The 10,084-nt window shown below is 39.2% G+C and overlaps 1 long non-coding RNA gene across 1 annotated transcript; it reads right to left on the bottom strand.

Annotated features, from left to right (window-relative positions):
- Positions 1-5,945: 5,945 nt before the first annotated feature.
- On the bottom strand, positions 5,946-8,641 carry LOC103718977. Its single transcript, XR_605916.3, has 2 exons — positions 8,340-8,641; positions 5,946-6,378 (listed from the first exon to the last, which is right to left on the bottom strand). It is a non-coding gene; the product is annotated as an uncharacterized LOC103718977 (long non-coding RNA).
- Between the last annotated feature and the right edge of the window lie 1,443 nt (positions 8,642-10,084).

The raw sequence follows: 10,084 nt of genomic DNA, 5'->3' as shown, positions 1-10,084 counted from the left end.
AACTCAAAGTGGACCAAGAACATGTGGAGGGGGTTGCAATGCTTTTAACAAGAGCCAAGGAGTCCAAGGATGTAACGAAAGTGATACCTATATTCTATGAGACAATATATAATTTTTGTACACCTTTTAGGAATCGAATCACATGTCCCTTCTGTAACGACTCAGGATCTTACCCAAAATGGCTAGCCGAAAGTTACTTTTTGGGTTCCTTGATCCTGTATAAATACCCAAGATCTACCCAGCGAATAATCGATGTGGGACTAAACACACGCCCGCACGGATCCTCACATACTCCCCCCGTTCAAGCCCTGACGTCCTCGTCAGACTAAGGGTTCATATCTATTCAAATCTAATCACAAACACCACGATTGGCCCGTGGTCAGCCCCAATAGATCGGTCCTGCAGTGTCCCCTATTCCACATAGGTTATGGGCCGGGTCCGCTCTGATACCATTTGTAATGATTCAGGATCTCACCCAAAATGGCTAGACGAAAGTTACTATTTGGGTTCCTTGATCTTGTATAAATACCGAAGATCTACCCAGCGAATAACCGATGTGGAACTAAACACACGCCCGCACGGATCCTCACACTTTCTGCTCCAATTGAAATGCAATGGAAACCAAAGAGTCCAAGGATGATAAAAGAGCTCCACCACCCCTAGCATCCCAAGATGTACTAATTAAGTCATCTGGTGAGACCTCGATTAGAAACAAGAGCTCCTTGCCAAAAAGAAAAGTCTTACAACGTCCGTTGTTGCCATAAAGGGTAATAGAGCTATAGAACAAAAGGAAGAGATCTTAAGCCAAGGTGAAGAAATAGGACATACTATAGATATATTGAGAGATAACAACAATGATCATCAGCCTAGCCATCAACCAAGGAACATGTGGCCTAAAACTATGCACACTTTTGACTTGTGTTGAAAATGTGTGTATTTATTTCTATATCCATTTTGAACTACAACTTAATTCAATATGTGTATCGCTTCCATATTGTTAATATGTTCTTGAATTGCACTTAATATGTGTATCAGAATATAGTTACATGTGCATAAATTGTTATAAATTTGTGCATGGGGTCTTCAATTGCTATCACTGAGGACATAAGTCAATATCTGCATTGCATAACTTTAGATATGCATCTCTTTTGATGTATCCATATTTTTCTTATGGTATAATATGAAATTGAAAAAAATAAACATCCTTGCAAATGTGTATCATAGTTTCGAGCATGTATACCAATATATATAGCAAAGTGTGTATCTGCAACTAAAAGCAACCAAATTAAATTATTCCAAAGCCAAAATGTGAGGTACATTTACTGAATATAGTAAGTGTCACAAAGTAAAACAAATATTAGTAACATCTAAAATGCACAGCCATTGTGTTCTAGTGTCATGGCCCTCTTCATTTGAACAACTGCACTCTCTATTTAGTTATCATTACAAATGGACTCCTCTGTTTTATCCTCCTCTTATACTGGACTTGTGTAGTGTATAGGAAAAGTACGAGCTTTCCTTTATAAGGGGGCCAATTCTCTTGCCCATGGCTTTCCAGAATCATTTTATGTTATAGCAGGGATCTCTCAGATGGGAACCAGTTTCATAGTATTGGTACAAATCAAAGTATATAAGGACAATTGTTGTTATTGCATGGGAGCAAGAGATTACCATTATATTCAAATACTTGCAAAATGATACACATGTATACACCAAGTGATATGTAAATAGAATTAAGCCAAGACATAATGGCACACATTATCATATTAATCTGTACAAAGATAAAGGCAATAGCATACCTACACAAGCACTTCCTCTTGCTAAAGTCAAGAACTTCAATCCAATTGCCCATCGTAAATGGAATTCCATGTTAGATGGTAGTACAAAGTATCTAAAGAGTGCAAGAGGGGCAGGGGATAGAGAGACGGGAAGATACACACCAGGAGAGTAATAAAAATATACATGGAGGAAGAAAGATAGAGGGTGAGAATGGTAGAGATAGCCACGGTTGGATCCATTAGAGGGGTAACAAAATACCTCAAAAGGAATGTAAAAGAGAAACCAAAAAAAGCAAAGGAGAGATCTTGAGGGCTGAGGCTGATAGTCACCCCTCGATCCCCTCCTTGAATCTTAACTTCACCTGCTGCTCCACGGCTACCCACATACAGCCTCACCATCCATGCCATCACCATCCAAGTTGCTAGATTCACCACCATCTTCCATTTGGCAACTATCCCCGGGGACCTCAATACTGCTCTGCCATCTTCGAGGTCAAGCTATGCGACAACATTGTTCTCCTCTCTCCCTCCCTCGAAAAACCTCGCAAAACCCCTCTGAGGTCCCAACTTTTCTACCAGGATTTGAAAATTGTAGAAAAAATTCAATGGATTATGGGCTTTGATAGCTTGATAATATAACGATAAACATGTTAGAGTGAGTGCCAGTAGCAGCATACATTGCTAGGTTCATATGGTATTCATCGAGTTTATGGTAGAGAACGCAGGGAATGTAGTTCAGACTTGTATTTATGCAAACTTATACAATGATGTATGCTTAGATACCACCTGCCTTTTACTCATATTGGGGTAGAAGTGCCAAGAAATGCTAAATAAGGATCATTTTGCAAAAAAAAAAATCCTTCCTTTTTCTGTAAAATTGATTATGAAATGAATCCTTTTTAGCAAAATCTACATTTATTAAACAAAAATAAAATATTATAAGAAAGTAAGAAAAATGGACTTCTAATAATGTTCACCTTCGATAGGCCACGTAATATTTTCAACCTTGTGTGATGGAGTTGAACCCTACCTTGTGTGGGTGGAAGAGTTAATATTTATTTTTGAATGGAGCATGGCAGGAAGAGGTGCATGTTCTTGTAGTCCATGCTTGAGATTAGGGTTTTGGTCTTTTTTTCGCTTTTTTTTGTTTTTAGTAAAAATTTTATTTATTTATTATTATTTGTTCAAAAGAAGTGAGATTGACGCAAATGTGGATTTGTCTTGACACGTTATAAGCAGAGTGTGTAATGTTGAGTGAGCGAGCTAACTCTAACTTTATAAGCAAAGTTTTAAATAGCGGCATTAATAACCATTATAATGGCCTTCAGCTCTGCTACATTATATATAACAGCAGATGGAGAGAAATAATATCCATTCCAATCGATTATCGACAGATTAGGACCCTAAACACTTCTAATTAGAACCAAAAAAAAAGATAGGGTTACATAAAAATATACTTAAAAAAAGGTTGATAATTATAAAAAGGAAAGTCTTGTAGGAATTCTATTTGGACCAGGATTTCAATTTTGAAATCAGACTTGTGCACCCTTGATCTTATCATGTTGGACTCTTTTAGGCACCCAAGTAGGCATATCTTAAGAGCCAATTTAGTAGCATACAAACATACCATTAGGTCAGCCCTAATCAACCAACCTAACGGGCTCCGTGGACTTTAGGTTGTGCAACATTTTTAAGTTGCATGTTCACTTCAATTTTCTAAAATTTTTCTGATGTTATTGACCACTGATCTTGGTTTAGATCATGTTGAAGTTAAATTATAAGATCAGCCTGGGTTAACCCAATCAATGTCCGGTAGGTATACTGTTTCTCAGTAAATTTTAATAGGTCAAAATTATGTAATATGGTTGACATTAGAACCTATAGCTCTATGATATTAATCAGGTTTTATAAGGATGAGCATTTTATCAGGTCTAAATTTCAGCACTTATTCAATGACAAGTAACATGTTATAACCCATTTAGGTCAAGCTCAATGATGAACATGTAAGTTCATGCTCAATATAAGCACGGATCAGTGTGTGCCTTTCTTCTTCGTTAGTACTTTGAGAGAATAACTTTAGCCTTTTACAATAATCTTTATCCAGACTAATTTGAAGTTATTTGGATCATCATCAAGCTTCTTTTTGCTAGGACAGGCATTTCACACCGCACTAATATGACTACATCCAAAAGAGTTAAAAAAACAACATATCCCAAAAAGCCCTCGAAGCAAGCATTGCATCAATCCAGAACACCCCACCGACCAAAATGATTAGCCAACAAAAAAGGCTATCCAATTCACTGCCCCATTCGCCTCCTGATAGATGTGTCTCACCCCAAGAGAGATGAACCTTCTCGTTGATCTCCATATATCCTAAAGCAATAGGTGCAGACACACCTCCCTAGCTCGTCCTTAGATCTAGCCAATCACCGTGGCCAAATCACCCTCAATCAAGATAACATCTGCAAAGTGCAATCACCAAGCTTCTTTCAAAATGTCTCTCATGTAACCTCACAACAATGAGGCAACCTGAACACATTTTCTGAATTCTATCCCAGCTCAGACCTGACTCACTGAACTCAACCCACTGGGCTCATTTGTCAGCTACAGGACTACCAGCTTATTACATATTAACCACCTTCCTTCACTTATTATATTATTTATATAATCTATATATAATTAAATATGTTTCTTCTTGAAAACTGTCCTTTATATGTTATCTCAAATAATAAATTCTCAACATCTTTTTTTTGGGTAAACTTTTTTTTTTTTGGGTAAACAATTCTCAACATTCTTCATTGCTACCTTGACTGCACCTTTTCTTATACTTTTCTTCTTGCCTGCAATCAGAGCCCTTGACTTCTAAATCGACCACCTAGCGGTAGATCAAGCAACCCCATTAGCGGACCTTCACATTGCAATATACATTCTTCCGCCAGAACCCTAGTGTTTGAATTTTGATAGGAACACTTTTCATTTCCATTAGTTATATTATTCGATAAGTATAATCTAACTTTTGATTGGTGAGTGTAATTCTTTAACTAATAGTTAGTAAAATAAAAGTTCTTTAACTAAAAGCAATCAACATTTCCCCTACCAACTCAAAAAAGCAAAAGAACAATAATCATGCAGCTGGTATTTAGGCTACATGCTGAAAAAGCAGATGTCAAATAGTCTCAATGGAAGCACTTCCAGTCTCTTAAAGTTACATCGATATCAGACATGGTGCTTAATTAGAACCCCTTAAATTTGTCATGTAAGCTAATGAAGCCAGCAAATGTTTCCCAACCTATGGTTGGCGGGGATGGCCAATGCAGACAGCAACTTGCCACTCACATGAACCACTTCCTGAAAACTCTATGGATGTCCACCCAAAACAGGGAGCCATATTGGCCTGTTAGCAGTGTCCTCGGGCACAATCCTCTGAATGTGAATTGAAACATCAGATGCTACAAAAAACCATTGCAGCATTCCTTTATACTCAGAAGTTTCCTTGGAGGCTGTCCTAGTACCCATTTTGTTCCCACCGTCAATCTAATGTTCGGAATAGTACATATTAATACTCCCCAAGCACTTGAAACATTTGGCATCTCCTAGTACTAAGACAACAGAAACCAAGTTTCGATGCATTCGAAATTTGTGTAATTCATAATCTTTGATAGAATGATCAAGAATGCTAAAGCACTTATAAATATATGTAGAGTTATTCAACAAGTAATATCTCTAAAACTCTAAGAAAATTAAATTAATGAAGAATGGAGAGGGTGTTGGAGACCACAGAAGAGAAAAGAAGCAGCAAGTACAGGGAGAGATGCTAGGGGTTTCTGTTGGAGAAGAAAGAAGAGCTGCTTAGCGTTTCGACTTAAAGAATATTAAATTCAAAAAAGGGGTCAAAAAATTCAAAAAAGGGGTCAAACTGGACCGGACTAGACCAGCCGGTCTAACTGGGTCATCCAATTCTCCCAAGTTTAACCGAGTTTTGACCACTTTTAAAATATCTTTTGAATTGGACCAGAGAAGCGCCTAGTTCCCGATTAAGCTGGTCGAATAGTTTGGTCTGGTTTTAAAAACATGGCATTTTGACACAATTAAAACCATATTAGCTCCACATGAAACCCAATTCAAACATAAGCATCAGCTTGGATCAACTTCACATGCACAAGCCTATATAAAAGTGGGTGGTATATGTAGCTCTAGAATGCTAAGTGAGCCCGCATATGCAGCCATACAATAGTAAGCAAGCTATATATATAGCATAATATACAGTAACCGCATATACGCAATGCGGTCCAATCAAAGGACTGCATACACATATGCGGTCATGCTGCCATATGCACCACATTTAAACACTGCCACCATGCTAATGCCAATGATGATGCACAAGAGAACCCCTTGAGCACAGAGAAACCAAATCCAATCGCTTTGATCGAGCAATCACCTTACAGTCCACACCAATGAAGAAGAGCAACCCAGAAACACTAACCCTCTCTTTTCCATCTAGAAATCCCATCCCTGAAAGACCAAAAGGCACAATTGAAATACCACAGCAAGAGAAGGGCATTGCTGATCAAAAAAACCCACACAAGATGGGCATCCTTTCCTGAAAAGAAAAAGGCAAGTATGAAACAAAAGCACAGATATCTGTCCAAAGGAAACACCCAATATCGAGCAAAAAATAGTAAGGGAGATAAAAAGAAAGGAGAATGTATATCATGTGCATGAAAGAAAGAAATTGAGAGAAAAACTAAGGATGATAGAGAAATAACCATTGATTATAGAAACAATACTAGCATATTTTCAAAATGGGCTTGAGACAAAACAAACTCTTAGCTCTTTTAATCATTAGGATGGAAGAAAGGGGAACATGAACTCCTCAAATGCCTCTTCAGCTTCACATATGAATCAACATCTTGTTAATTACATTTTGAGGCTGGAAGAAAAAAGGTGGGGTGGGGCAGGGGGGCTGGGGGGAGGAATGAAAAAAGCCATTCATTATTCAAGCATTATGAATCTCTAAGAATTGTTATTACTCAATAAAGATCAGAATAATAGTACCAAAAAAGCACAAAAGCTTGTATGAGATTAGTTTATCACGTCTGAACACAGATTATTTCAGAAAAGTTAGAAACCCAATAGAATGTCAATTCCAAATCATGGAATAATGGTAGCATGAATAAAATCATGAAATACTAATAATTTCTATAAGAATTAGGATAATCAGAGTTTTTCTCAACTAGCATTTGACTTTGGGCTCAACAATCCAGAACTCTTAGCTATGGGTTCCGAACTGAGCTTAAAGTACCTAAGTAACCAATGACAAAGTCAAGCTTTTACAATGAATTGTTTCCCAATAGATAACAAACATAGAGAAATAGGATTAAAAAACCATAATTACAGAGTCCCAATTTGAAATATGTATATATGATTATGATGACAATTGAGTATGATATAAAGAAAAGATCAAGAAAGCCTATCTTCTGCAAAAAATTAAACAAAAAAAAAGAAATACTTACTCATCCATTCATGCATACGATGTATGTCACAAAGAACGACACGAGTGAAGACAGATATAACCTATGATTGCTACATAATTTTGTTTGACGAACTAATAAAACCAGAGGGATTTCCCTTCTCTCTCTCTCTCTCTCTCTCTCTCTCTCTCTCTCTCTCTCTCTCTCTCTCTCTCTCTCTCTCTCTCGTTGTTCTGACCTAGAACAAAAAATTTAGGAAACAGAGCCCCTCAGATGTCTCTTCATCTCCACACCTAAGCCAGCATATTAAAAAGCTGCTTTCAGCAATTGGAACGATCAAAAGAGGCAACTTAGAAGTTTCATCATCACAGGAGCATTTTCCTGAACAGATAAGAACCATTAACACGCCGCTATTGTTAACTCCAAAACTCAGAAAAATTGAAGACAAGTGCAACTTTTGATGTAACGCAATTTATTTCCCACTCATTGAAACTGTCATGTCTTAACTTCTATTGACAAAGTTGATATTTGGAACAATCACGTATTAATGGCAACAGCAGAAAGAAGAAAAGAAAACACTAAACTAGTGCTTCTTATCGTTTTCTCTCTTTTTTCTTTTCCTCTATAGACAAAGAATTGATGTTTGAAGTAAGAATAAACAATTCCTTGATCTGAAGTTACACTGCAAGTTGTTTTCTTAACATCAATTAGAACTTCACCAGTAAGAGTTTATACTGCAACTTGAGATAGAAATGAAGTATTAATACTTCAAAACTGTTCCATCTTTGCAGTCATTAACCATTAGATCTAAAACATGTCTATTGTTCTTCATTGAAAAAAGGAAAGTATATTTCAGAATATTTCACTAGAAATTAATACAGAGACAAAATCATCAAAATACTATCAACTTCTTGTCCCAATATATACAGTCTCTCACAAAGAATACTTCAAAACAAATTCAAACCACAATAGGAATGGTGGATTATGATTTAATAAGTCTAACAAAAAACCAGAGAAGGAAGAAACAACTGAGTATTTTATTTCTTTGGTTAGGGTTTAGGGTTTAGAGTTCAAACGACCACCACCATACCGAGAAAAAGGGAGAAGAAAAAGGCGTGAGAACTCTCGGAGGCTTTGATTCTTCTCTGTGATCCACCACCGATCAAGGACAGGCGAATGGTTGGAGGTACAGCGAAGAGGCAATAGAAACGGAGAAGCAGCGGCTTGAGGGCTTTTTAGGGGCACCGAAGTGAAGGGAGGAGCCTTTCAGTTTTGCGGATCGTGGCCCTTGCTCATTCATCCCACGGTAAGAATGACGCAGAGCCATTCAGAAGGCTGCAAACAGGCCTTCTCTCTCTTCGATGGGCAATGCCTGATCCTACCTGACCCGGATTTTTGTTGCGATTCTGATATTGGACATGATTCCAACTTAACAGGTTCTTGATCCAATCTGGCCCAGTTTTATGATCGGATTCTGATATAGGACATGGTTCCAACTTAATAGGGCTTGGTCAAGCTAGATCCGATCAATAAAAAATATTATTATTCTTGCAGGTCTGAGTTGGGTATGGATCGTGTACCGAAATGTTCGAATCTAGATACGGACTTGGTCAAGTTAGGTTTGTAGCATCAGTTTAATGTATAGTTGCCTTCATTGTTTATAGCTGTTGTGGTTGAAATCTGGTCTCAGGATGACCAGGTCGGAAGAAGCAGAGGAGACACCAGCCAGGATGAAGAAAGAGGGCCACCTCTTGTGCTCCAGGGTACCTGCACAAAGTCTTGGCTGGAGATTTCAGCGAAGGCCTTCCGATGGCTAAATTAGCCGAACTTTTGGAGAAGTATCTGAGTACCTTGGCTGGCCTTTTGTAGCGTAAAATAGTTTATAATGGCTTATCGAAAGCCTTTTCCTACTCCCTTTTTATAGGGTAACGGTCTCGGTCGTTACCTAAAATTTCGAGTCAATTCGTGATCAGCTGGTCATTAATTGGAGGCGGCGTATAGCATGGAGACCCATCCTGCAGGCAAAGAATTGGAGAGATATCTTTCCGAATCTATTCTGAGGGTCCGCCATGTTATTCTAAATGGAAGTGGTCGAGGGAGTCATTAAATGCGTCGTGTGCGCACTCACTTCAGACGTTACCTGGTGGTATGCAAGGGCCAGTCATCAATGCCCTGCTCCCCGAGGCGGCTGTCACAATGACCGGCCTTTAACACCGCAATTCAAGAGGATCTGTTGAGAGAGCCTCTAGGTCTACCACATGGCATGATTTGGCCACTCGGCGGCCCGGGCATGGGATCTGCAGGATCTTCGACGAGATCAAGGTTGACAGGGCCGAGGTCAATTTGGCCTTTGGCGGGCTGAGGTGGGCCTGGCCTCCCCCTTGAGGTCGGCTCGGCCTTTGGCAGGCTGAGATCGGCCTGGCCTCTGGCTGAGGTCAGCTCGGCTTTTGGCGGGCTAAGATTAGCCTGGCTTTGAGGTCCGCTCAGCCGGAATTGGGTGACTTCATACCGGAGTAGGACGATCCATTTTACCTCCCTTCAATGGCCTTGAATTGATCCATTACGGCAATTAACAGATCGTTAGAACAATACATTATGCTGTGCTTAGGCAGTAAGACTAAAGGAGAAAGCTGAAGTCTTGATGGATTATGTTGGGGGAATATAAATTGCCCTAAAGCATGTGAGCACATCGCCAACATGTGATCAGAGACGCCTGACCTGAAGGCGCTCGATCTGGAGGTGCCCCGGCGCCCGACCTAGAGGCGCCCCGACTCCCGACCTAGAGGCGCCCCGACTCCCGACCTGGAGGCACTCGACTTCAAGGCGCCCGACCTG

The sequence above is a fragment of the Phoenix dactylifera genome, unplaced genomic scaffold (genome assembly GCF_009389715.1).
Source record: "Phoenix dactylifera cultivar Barhee BC4 unplaced genomic scaffold, palm_55x_up_171113_PBpolish2nd_filt_p 000342F, whole genome shotgun sequence".
In the NCBI taxonomy this organism is placed as follows: domain Eukaryota; kingdom Viridiplantae; phylum Streptophyta; class Magnoliopsida; order Arecales; family Arecaceae; genus Phoenix; species Phoenix dactylifera.
This window is presented reverse-complemented; position numbering and strand designations above follow the sequence as displayed.